We start from the raw sequence: 10,898 nt of genomic DNA, 5'->3' as shown, positions 1-10,898 counted from the left end.
TTCTAACTTAAGTGTTCTTATTTATTTGTGTCAAGGTCTGCATTTCTCTGAATTGTGAAACTTTTGAATCATGTTTCAATACCACCTATACATCTTCAAACCTCAAATCAAGTTTCCTTTATGGGGAATTCCCCGATGGTCCAGTGGTTAGGACTCCTCTCTTTCACTGCTGAATGCCCGGTTCAATCCCTGGTCTGGTAACTAAGATCCCACAAGCTGGGCAGCACGGCCAAAAAAAAAAAAGTTTCCTTTATGGGGCTATTTTGCTGCTAAGATGAAGAAAAAAAAGAAAAGAAAAGAAAGATTTTTGAAAAAGAAAAAAAGTGTATCTAAAACTTCCAAATTAGATTCAGAGATTTGTTTCCTTTAATTTATAATAATGAATAATAAAAAAAGTATGCATTTGGCATCTGTACATGGTTCACTTTATCACTGTTGAATGAATTCCTTTAACATTTCTGAATCTGATTTTTGAAAAGGTAAATCTGGAGGCTTGTATCTCAAGTATTTTCAAATAGCAAAGAGTGTTGTTGTTTTGGTTTTTTTTTTTAGTAAGCATAATATATGGAAAGATCAAAGGCATGGGAGAAAGACTTGACTTTAAATTTTAACTCCATAATCTACTATGTTATAATCTTAAAATGCTATCTCCTTTGAGTCTTAGATTCCCAATATCTACTTAGGAATAATAACAATAATATCTATTTTTCAGGGTTATTGAGAGGTTTAAATTAGAAAATATATAGGAGCTCAATTATTATTAAATTTTTCTTCCACTCTTCTCTAACCTATTCCTTCTTCACTTTCAAATCTGTTTTATGTAATAATTTGTATTTAATTTCTTAGCTACAGACCAGAAGTTTCAGTGGTATGCTGGTAAATTTTAACAACTGGTTCTTTAGAGGAAAAAAAGCCCTGATTTGTAGTGTTTATTAATTTCTGTGGTATAAATACTCCCACCATGGCCAATTAGAAGCTACCAAGGTGATGTCACTGAAGGAAGAGTTAAGAAGAGAAACAAACAATGCCCTCTAGCAGGCTGGTGGGAGTGGGCTCCCGCACGCCACTAACGCTTAGGACCTAGGGCTGAATTCTTCTGTGTCTTCTCTACATTCCCCTCAAAGGTAAATGGAAAGAGGGGAGATGAAAAATAATCAGTTTGGCAAGTGAGAGATTAAGCATAAATAATAAAGAGGCAGTCTCTTGATGGATTATTTACAGGTTCCAAGAGTAATATGGTAGAAAAACCTGAAAATTTTCACTGCAAGTTCTAACTTCTTTGCTGCCTCTCATCTGCTCTTTGTTCTATGCCGTTCTAGGTGCTGATTATTTGGTTTTAATAATAATTAAAAAAAACAGTAGCTTCTTTTCCCTGTCCTTATGGTGTTGGCACTCCAATGGAAGGGAGACTTTAAAGACTTAAACCAAAAAAAAAAAAAAAAAAAGGCATAATTACAAACTATGATGTGTGTTACGATGGAAGTGAGCTGAGTGCTAAGGCAGGAAACAGCAGGTTGAGGACTGTAGTTAAAGCAGTAAATGGAACTTCTGAAGACTTCTTTTGGGGAGGTTTAAAATTATGAACTCAATTTCTTTAATAGTAATAGGGCTATTCGAATTATCTATTTCATCTTGGGTGAATTTTGGTAGTTTGTACTTTCTGAGAAATTAGTCCATTTTGTCTGTTCCTAAAACAAACAAAACCAGAGAGTCAGTAAACTTGAGGTCAAGAGGAAAAGCATTCATTTCTTTACTGAAATATTATTCAAAATATAGGTTATTACTATATGCAAATTTTTGTGTGTTCATTCATGTAATTAGATTTTGATGTCTATGATAAGGGAATCCAATCCATTCTCCATTGGCATTTGGACAAATATAAATTGAGACCCATTTACAAGTAAAACTCCTATTTTCAATTTATATTTTCCCCTTTAAGGAATGAGAAGAAAAACCTCAAAACTTTTAAAAATTAACAATTTAGGAACATATGTTTTTATCAAGAGATAATTAAACATTTCTTCTATTTTTCCAAAGTATTATAGTTTACATTTTATATTTAAGTCCATGATCCATTCATTTTGAGTTAATTTTTGTATAAGGTGTAAGACTTAGGTCAAGGTTCACTTTTTCTTTTCTTTCTTCCTTTCTTTCTTCCTTCCTTTTTTCCTTCCTTCCTTCCTTCCTTCCTCCCTCCCTTCCTTCCTTCCTTCCTTTTTCTTTCTGCCAATAGATTTCTAATTGCTCTATCACCTTTTGTGCACATTTCTCAAAAATTCAATTGAGAATATTCGTGTGGATTTATTTATGATTTCTATTCTCTCCATTGTTCTGTGTCCATACCTCTACCAATATTATACAATCTTTATTATTGTAGCTATATAAAAGGCTTGAAGTGAGACTGATTGCTCCCACTCTGTTCTTTTTAAAGTTGTCTTAGCTGTTCTAGTTCCTTTGAAATTCCGTATAAATTTTAGAGTAGTATTGTTTTATGTACAGAAAAATCTTCCTGAGATTTTGAAAGAAACTGTATTAAATTTATATATTAGTTTGGGAAGAACTGACATCTTTACTAAGTTGAGTTTTCCAAACCATGAATAGGATGCCTGTCCATTTATTTGATTTTTTAAAGATTCTTCATAAGCACTGTTTAGTTTTCAGCCTACAAGTCCTGTTTATGTTTTGATAGACTTACACTTATTTTTTGAGTATTATAAATATTTTTGAATATTATAAACAGTATAGGTGAATTTTAAATTTCAGTGTCCAATTGTTTATTGCTACCATATATAAATACAATTGATTTCTATATGTCTATCTTGTATGTCCTTACTGAACTCATTAACTACTTTGGGAAGTGTTTTTGTTTTCCTTGTAATTTTTCTATGTAGACAACCATATCATCTGCAAATAGGGACAGTTTATTCCAATTATTCCTTTCAGGTCTGTATGTATTTTATTTCCTTTTATTGCCTTATTTCATTGTCTAGAACTTACAGCTCTACGTTTAATAAGATGGTGAGAGCAGACATCTTTGCCTTGTTTCTAAACTTAAGGAAGGTGCAGTCAATCTTTCATCATTAAGTATGTTGTCTGTAAGTTTTTTGTAACTTGCTTTTTATCAAGTTGAGAAATTCCCCTCTATTTCTATTTTCTTCTAAGAGTTTTTATCACACATGAGCATACATTTTGTCTAGTGCTTTTCCTGCATCAATTGATTTGATTATGTGATTGTTCTTGAGCCCGTTAATATGGTAAATAACAATAATTTATTTTGGAATATTGAACCAACCTTCCATGCTGGAATAAATCCCACTTGGTCATGATGTATAATTCATTTTATATATTGTTGAATTCTATTTGCTGCTAATATTTTGTTAAGGATTTTTGCATTTATATTCTTGGGGGATATGCCTCTGTAGTTCTATTTTTGTTCTGTCTTTGGTTTTGAAACCAGAGTAAAACAGGCTTTATAAAAGGAGTAGGAGTCTTCCCTTTCTGTTTTTGTAGGAGAAATTGTGTAGAACTGGTGTTAATTCTTCTTTAAAAGTTTGGTAGAACTCTTCAGTGAAACCAAATGGACTTGGAGACTTCATTTTTGAAAGTTGTGTTTTTTTTTTTAATACTTCAAGAGCTTTATAAGTGATCTATCAACTATCATTTGTAACAATATATTATTGTCACATTTATTGACAGAGTTCATTTGCTTAAAAGAATATCTGGTGAGGTAAACAGTTACTATACAGGGGGTTTTATCCATGAATCCCCTGTGTACCTGAGATAGATTTACACAAGGATCCAGATACCTTGTAACAAGAGGGTAAAAAAACATCTGCTAAACTTTTATGTTCATTTAAAATGTTTAATACATTTCTTGGGCACAAGTAACCGGTGTTTCTGCAGGTGGTAAGAAGGGTGTTGGATTTTGGTAGCTAACTTAGCTCAAGGGCACCCACTGTTGGTACAGTGAGTGCAGTGACTTGGATAGATGGAGCTTGATTTTTGGTGAAGGGTGGTATGTTGCTATGTCTTTGAAATCTGCGATGCTCTTTGGCTTATGTATTACTCAATTTTCAGATCATGCTTCCTCCTTTCTCTTCACCAGTGAACTTCTTGGGGATACCTCCCCATTTCCAAGTTCCCTCTCTTTCAAAAGAGGTGCCTCTCCTAAGACGGCCATGTCTGGCTGTATACATGTTCAAGCCCTTTCCTCCTACTGCCCAGATCTATTAGATTTCAGATCTATTCTCAGTGCAGTGTTTCTATACTGGGAGCGGGGATAAATTCTTTTCTGAGAATAATCTTGTCTGTGTTTCACCCGTGCTTCATCCTGATACTCTCTCATGTTGCCTGGGCCATCTTGACCTGTCTCTCTGCTCTTATATAGACTCCAAATCTGGCTCTGCTTGCTTTACATATTTTCTTCCACTTATATGTAAACAACATTGGTTGTGGGTGGTTTTATTTACTTTCTTTTTTTTTGATATTATGGTTTTTGGAGAATGTGTGCCATTTCTTGCAAATGCCTACCTCCTACTCATCTTTTGTGCCTGAAAATAAATATTATTTCTTTCAGGATATCTTCTCTTTTTGTGTACTCCCAGAGTGTAATAGGGAATTACAAATCTGATTCTATATTAGATCTGTTTCTTTTACTTTAACCTTTGTATTCTATTGCTTTTGCTACAAGTTAATCACTAAAGGGATGTTGCTTATAGCTTAAAGTTAACGTAATGTCCTATCTCCGAGAACCCTGCCCTCCATGCCTGAATGTAAAACTAAAGCACCTTTGTTCAGGTCACAGGAACTATCCTGACCCAGCCCACCTGTGAAAGGCTGCAGGAAAGAAGAGATTAACACATCCCATCCCAGAGCCTGGCTGAAACCAGGAGATATCTGCAGCAACTTATGGCCTTTTTACATTACCTCTCCACCTCCCCCACTCTTTATTCTATAAAAGAAATGAGCATCCAGACTCCAGTAAGATGGTTCTCTGGACATCAGTCTGCCATCTTCTCAGACTCCTGGCTTTCCAAATAAAGTCATTATTCCTTGCCCCAGCACCTGGTCTCCCGTTTTACTGGCCTGTCATGCAGCAAACAGAACGAGCTTGGACTTGGTAACAAGAGTACTCATCACAGCACTTACCGTACCGAACCGTAACCACCCTTTACCTCTTCTGTAATCCTTCAGACAGTTAGCTTACTGAGGAGAGTTTCTCATGGTCATTTTTTCATCCTTTCTATTCAACACAGGGATCAACCTTTATTAGAACCTCAATAACTATTTCTTGAGTGAATGACTGTATTATTTCTCGGTAAGGAACCAAGAGTGGGGCAGTCTGTCTCTGGTGCAGGTAGTAAGGAATGCACATCTGCAGATAATTTCGATACAATAATAAAGCCAACCAAAAGTTTGTCTACTTTTTATTATAACCATAGGCCAATATATGTAAATAATTTCATGATAAAATATTCCTCTCTGTTGGGAGAGACCCCTTTCTCTCTGTAGCACACCACTGTTATTTCCATCATTAGAAAAAGATAGACATTTTGTTATAGCCTAACTCTCAGCCTTCTTCCATACCCTTTCCAAGAGTTAATACCTGCTAGATAATATTCAGAAAGAAGAGAATTTATTTTATACTTCTTCTAGGGTACAAATGAAATATTACTTCATAATCCTCCGGTACTTTCTTCCTTTCAGCCTCATTATGACAAGCTCACCTTGATGCTAGTTTCTGTCTGCAACTCCTGGATTCAATCACCTCAAAAAAGGAGAGGTATGTAAAGGTGTGTCACACCTCCCTTTACTTCTGATGAGATGGCCTGAAGGTTCTCCTCAGCTTGACTCAACTTTAGAAAGATTTCTTTTTAACTCTAGGCACCTGATCTCCCTTTACTTAGAGCACTTTAGAAAACTTGCAATTGTAAATTCTTTCTCTGCTCCTTTGAGATGTAAATCTTCTACAACCCAGGAATGTTTCTCTCGAGGACCTGGGGGCCCTTTCTTTGAAATGTAATCAAGAAAGCCAGTGCCGCTGTGTGCCAGTCTCTGTGGGAGGGTAGGAATCTAACTTCAATGACCACGAGTTATCAAACACTGATGGCCTGATCCCATTGACCAACCTCCCAACCCACGTCCTCCAGCACTTTTCCACTAGCTCACCCCAGTGCTTCAAAACTCTCCTGCCTTTTGTTTCAACGGAGTTGAGTTCAATCTCTCGCCCCTATTGCAGTAGTCTTTCTCCCCTACTGCAATAATGTTGAATAAAGTCCTCCTGTTTAACCAGTCCAGTGCAATTTTTCTTTTACACTTCCATGTCTATTTTCTCTTTATAGAAGCACAACTAAAGTAGTATGAGTTTAAATGAAATCCAAACTTCAATAAAAAAAGAAACACAATATAGGGAAGGAAACTATAAACTATATCCTAAATAGGACTTTCTCAATAACTTAAGAGAATAGCATTTTCATAATCTCGTAGAAGTGTCCACTCACAGATATACCTCACTCGATAACTTTACTCTCCTTTACTCAGGTATGCATTTAAAAAACAAAAATGACAATGACAACAAACAGTAAAAGCTTCCCTTTCTTCATGAGTTGCCCTGAGCTTTATAATTGTTATTATCTTCCTTTGGGGAAACTTTACCCTTTATCAACAAGATTGTTCTTCCTTTAGTAAGCAACGCTGCTCCCTTCGTACACCTACCATCAAGATGTAGTACATTTCTCCAAGTTAATTCAGTTCGTAGTGCTCTGGCACTCTACGGACAGCCTGGGGACAGAAGCACCTTTCATGAAATAGTGCAGGGTATGTGTGGGCACTGCAAGTCAACTCCTCTTAGAGTTTTTACCAACAGCATGAGTTTCAGACATGCTTATTTATTTGTCAACTGTGTACAAGGTAACTGCTAAATCTTACACCAAGGCACATTTCCCAAATAATGAACATTTATTCTCAGAGACAGTACATTCTAAACCCACTGGAGGAAGAGAAATATATTCCTTTTTGCCTCCATAGTTTACAAGGCTGCCACTTTCACAATGAAGTCCGATTCTGGCATCATCATGCAGAACACTGTTCATTCTTTTCCTTTTTTTTTTCTGTCTCAGCCACTTTGTGCCTCTTTGATTGGCCAAGAATAAAAAAGGGACACATTCTGGAGTCAAATACCAACTCCCTTTTCTACACAAAGACCTAAGTGCAGTTTTGGCAGACTATTTGTAATTCCTGGATTAAATTTTTAGCTAATAGCCATCTTCAACTCTTTTTTACGGAGGAAAACGTGTTTTTATTCTAGTTAAAATAAAACAACAAATAGGTGGGTAAGAATTAAGCAGATATTTAGTTATTTTTGTTTTTTCATTTTAATCAGGAGCTATGAAATTTCTAGATTTTATTTAAGGCTTGGTGTTATAGCTTACTTATTTCTCTATCTTCCATAATGCCTATTACATGATTCTATATGAACTATCAGGGCCTGCGACTATGATAGGAAATAGTATTTCACTGACAACAACATTCCAATAACATTTGTTAATCACAGTAGTTTTCCAATTGTCTCTATAGGTTTTTGTATTATTATAGCCTTGTCATTATAAAGATACCTATTGTCACTATGCCATAATAACTTTGGATTCCAAAATTGACTTTGGAGAATGAGAAATGGATATCCTTTTATTCCCAAGAAATAGATATCTTTCTGGAATTCACTATTTGCATTTTTTTTGCATTTTGGTTTTTAGAATGAAAATTAATGGACACTGATAAAAGTGACCAAAATAATAAAAAAAAAAAAGAAGATGCAGCATTTTTATAACTTTCATTGTTGCTACAGACTGAGAGGACTATGATAGCAGTTTCATTTAAATAATGTACTTAACTTCTTAATATGATCTCTTAGTTCTTTTTTTTTTTTTTAAACATCTTTATTGAAGTATAATTGCTTTACAATGGTGTGTTAGCTTCTGCTTTATAACAAAGTGAATCAGTTATACATATACATATGTTCCCATATCTCTTCCCTCTTGCATCTCCCTCCCTCCCACCCTCCCTATCCCACCCCTCTAGGTGGTCACAAAGCACCGAGCTGATCTCCCTGTGCTATGCGGCTGCTTCCCACTAGCTATCTATTTTACATTTGGTAGTGTATATATGTCCATGACACTCTCTCACCCTGTCACATCTCACCCCTCCCCCTCCCCATATCCTCAAGTCCATTCTCTAGTAGGTCTGTGTCTTTATTCCCATCTTGCCACTAGGTTCTCCATGACCTTTTTTTTTTTCCCTTAGATTCCATATATATGTGTTAGCATACTGTATTTCTTTTTCTCTTTCTGACTTACTTCACTCTGTATGACAGACTCTAACTCCATCCACCTCATTACAAACACCTCCATTTCATTTCTTTTTATGGCTGAGTAATATTCTATTGTATATATGTGCCACATCTTCTTTATCCATTCATCTGATGATGGACACCTAGGTTGCTTCCATGTCCTGAATATTGTAAACAGAGCTGCAATGAATATTTTGGTACATGACTCTTTCTGAATTATGGTTTTCTCAGGGTATATGCCCAGTAGTGGGATTGCTGTGTCGTATGGTAGTTCTATTTTTAGTTTTTTAAGGAACCTCCATACTGTTCTCCATAGTGGCTGTATCAATTTACATTCCCACCAACAGTGCAAGAGTGTTCCCTTTTCTCCACACCCTCTCCAGCATTTATTGTTTCTAGATTTTTTGATGATGGCCATTCTGACCAGTGTGAGATGATACCTCATTGTAGTTTTGATTTGCATTTCTCTAATGATTAATGATGTTGAGCATTCTTTCATGTGTCTGTTGGCAATCTGTATATCTTCTTTGGAGAAATGTCTATTTAGGTCTTCTGCCCATTTTTGGATTGGGTTGTTTGTTTTTTTGTTATTGAGCTGCATGAGCTGCTTGTAAATCTTGGAGATTAATCCTTTGTCAGTTGCTTCATTTGCAAATATTTTCTCCCATTCTGAGGGTTGTCTTTTGGTCTTGTTTATGGTTTCCTTTGCTGTGCAAAAGCTTTTAAGTTTCATTAGGTCCCATTTGTTTATTTGTGTTTTTATTTCCATTTCTCTAGGACCTGGGTCAAAAAGGATCTTGCTGTGATTTATGTCATAGAGTGTTCTGCCTATGTTTTCCTCTAAGAGTTTGATAGTGTCTGGCCTTACACTTAGGTCTTTAATCCATTTTGAGTTTATTTTTGTGTATGGTGTCAGGGAGTGTTCTAATTTCATACTTTTACATGTACCTGTCCAATTTTCCCAGCACCACTTATTGAAGAGGCTGTCTTTTCTCCACTGTATATGCTTACCTCCTTTATCAAAGATAAGGTGACCATATGTGCGTGGGCTTATCTCATGATCTCTTAGTTCTTTATCCAACTGTTCAGGTTGTGAGAGAGTGGAATTCAAGTGCCAAATTTTAGTTCTGCCCACTGATGACAATATTTGCTTGTCTGTGAGGTGTTTCCAGTTTAGGTTCGATTAGCTTGTCCTATTTAGACTAATTTCAAATCTAAACAGTTTTGTGCTGTTTATGCAGAGGAAATGGAAGTACCACTATAACCACCTGATTTTGCTTCCAGATTAAACAGAACATCTATAATCTTCTAAAGACCTAAAAGCCTGCATTATGTCTGGAAATTGTGGTATTTATCTACTATTCCCAGGAGACTATTGGTAAGTATTAATAAAGTTGGCTGAATGGTATTCTATTAGCCTTCTAGGACCCTTTCTGACTCTAGGACGTAGAAAAAGATATTTTATAGAAGAAACAGGGGCACAATCTTTATATACTCCATTGGAGATTTATTAATTTATGTTTTCCAATGTAATGACAATTACCTGTGTTTGTGGTGGCTATTCTGGGATTACCTGAAGGTGATCATCATCTTGGATGATCTTCACTTCCAAATATTTCATTTTGGATTACAACTTCCAAATATTTCATTTTGGCAGTCAAAAAAAAAGTAAAAATTTTCACTACCATTATCAAGCCAGGTTAAGAGCCATAATTTTCATGATTCTCTAATTTGATGAAATTAGTAGGGAACAATGTTACGATTCCATTTCTGCTATTTGCTAATTTTGTGACCTTAGTCTGTGTCTCAGGTTGCTTAGGCAGAAAATGAGAGTGTTGGATTAGATGACGTGGTAAACATTCCTAGTGCCTGCTAATACTTCTGCATTTTGCCTCATTTTGAAATACGATTATGTCCCCTTAAAGTTAAAAGTAGCCTTATGACTTCTCTAAGTAATGATATGAGTGCTAAAGTGACATGTATCAATTTTGGTCATGCTATTCTTCCTTTGCACAAGGATTGTGGGAACACATATTCAGGTAAGGGAGCCACAAGATTGAAGGTACCTGAAATGTTAAATTACCCCATGGGAGGCAGCTGTGCTGGGGAATTATCTTGGCTTTGCTTGTATGATTAATTTTTACCTTGTTAAGCAATGAGATTCTTTTGTAATTTTTACCACAGCATTACCTATACTATTCTGATTAATGTAGATGATTTCTAGAGTATCTTTCACTTCTATGAATTTGTGAGCCATGATAAAATATGATATAATTCAGGCTACTTTTATTAAATTATTCTTTGAAGCTATTTGACCACTTATTAGGGTTTTAATCTTATATTTAGAAGCACCGCACCTTGATCCATGGATTCTTTTTAGTATGACACAAATTTCAATTTTGCAATGTCGTTCATTTTTACAGTTTTTGAGCTGAAACCTTCCTGACAAAAAATGAAAAAATATCAGTATTTACATATATTGATCTATTTAGTATTTATTGTACTATGTGAATTTCCTTTTCTTTCTTGCGATGCTAGTGGACTATATACCTCA

The sequence above is a fragment of the Eubalaena glacialis genome, chromosome 9 (assembly GCF_028564815.1).
Source record: "Eubalaena glacialis isolate mEubGla1 chromosome 9, mEubGla1.1.hap2.+ XY, whole genome shotgun sequence".
NCBI classification, from domain to species: domain Eukaryota; kingdom Metazoa; phylum Chordata; class Mammalia; order Artiodactyla; family Balaenidae; genus Eubalaena; species Eubalaena glacialis.
This window is presented reverse-complemented; position numbering follows the sequence as displayed.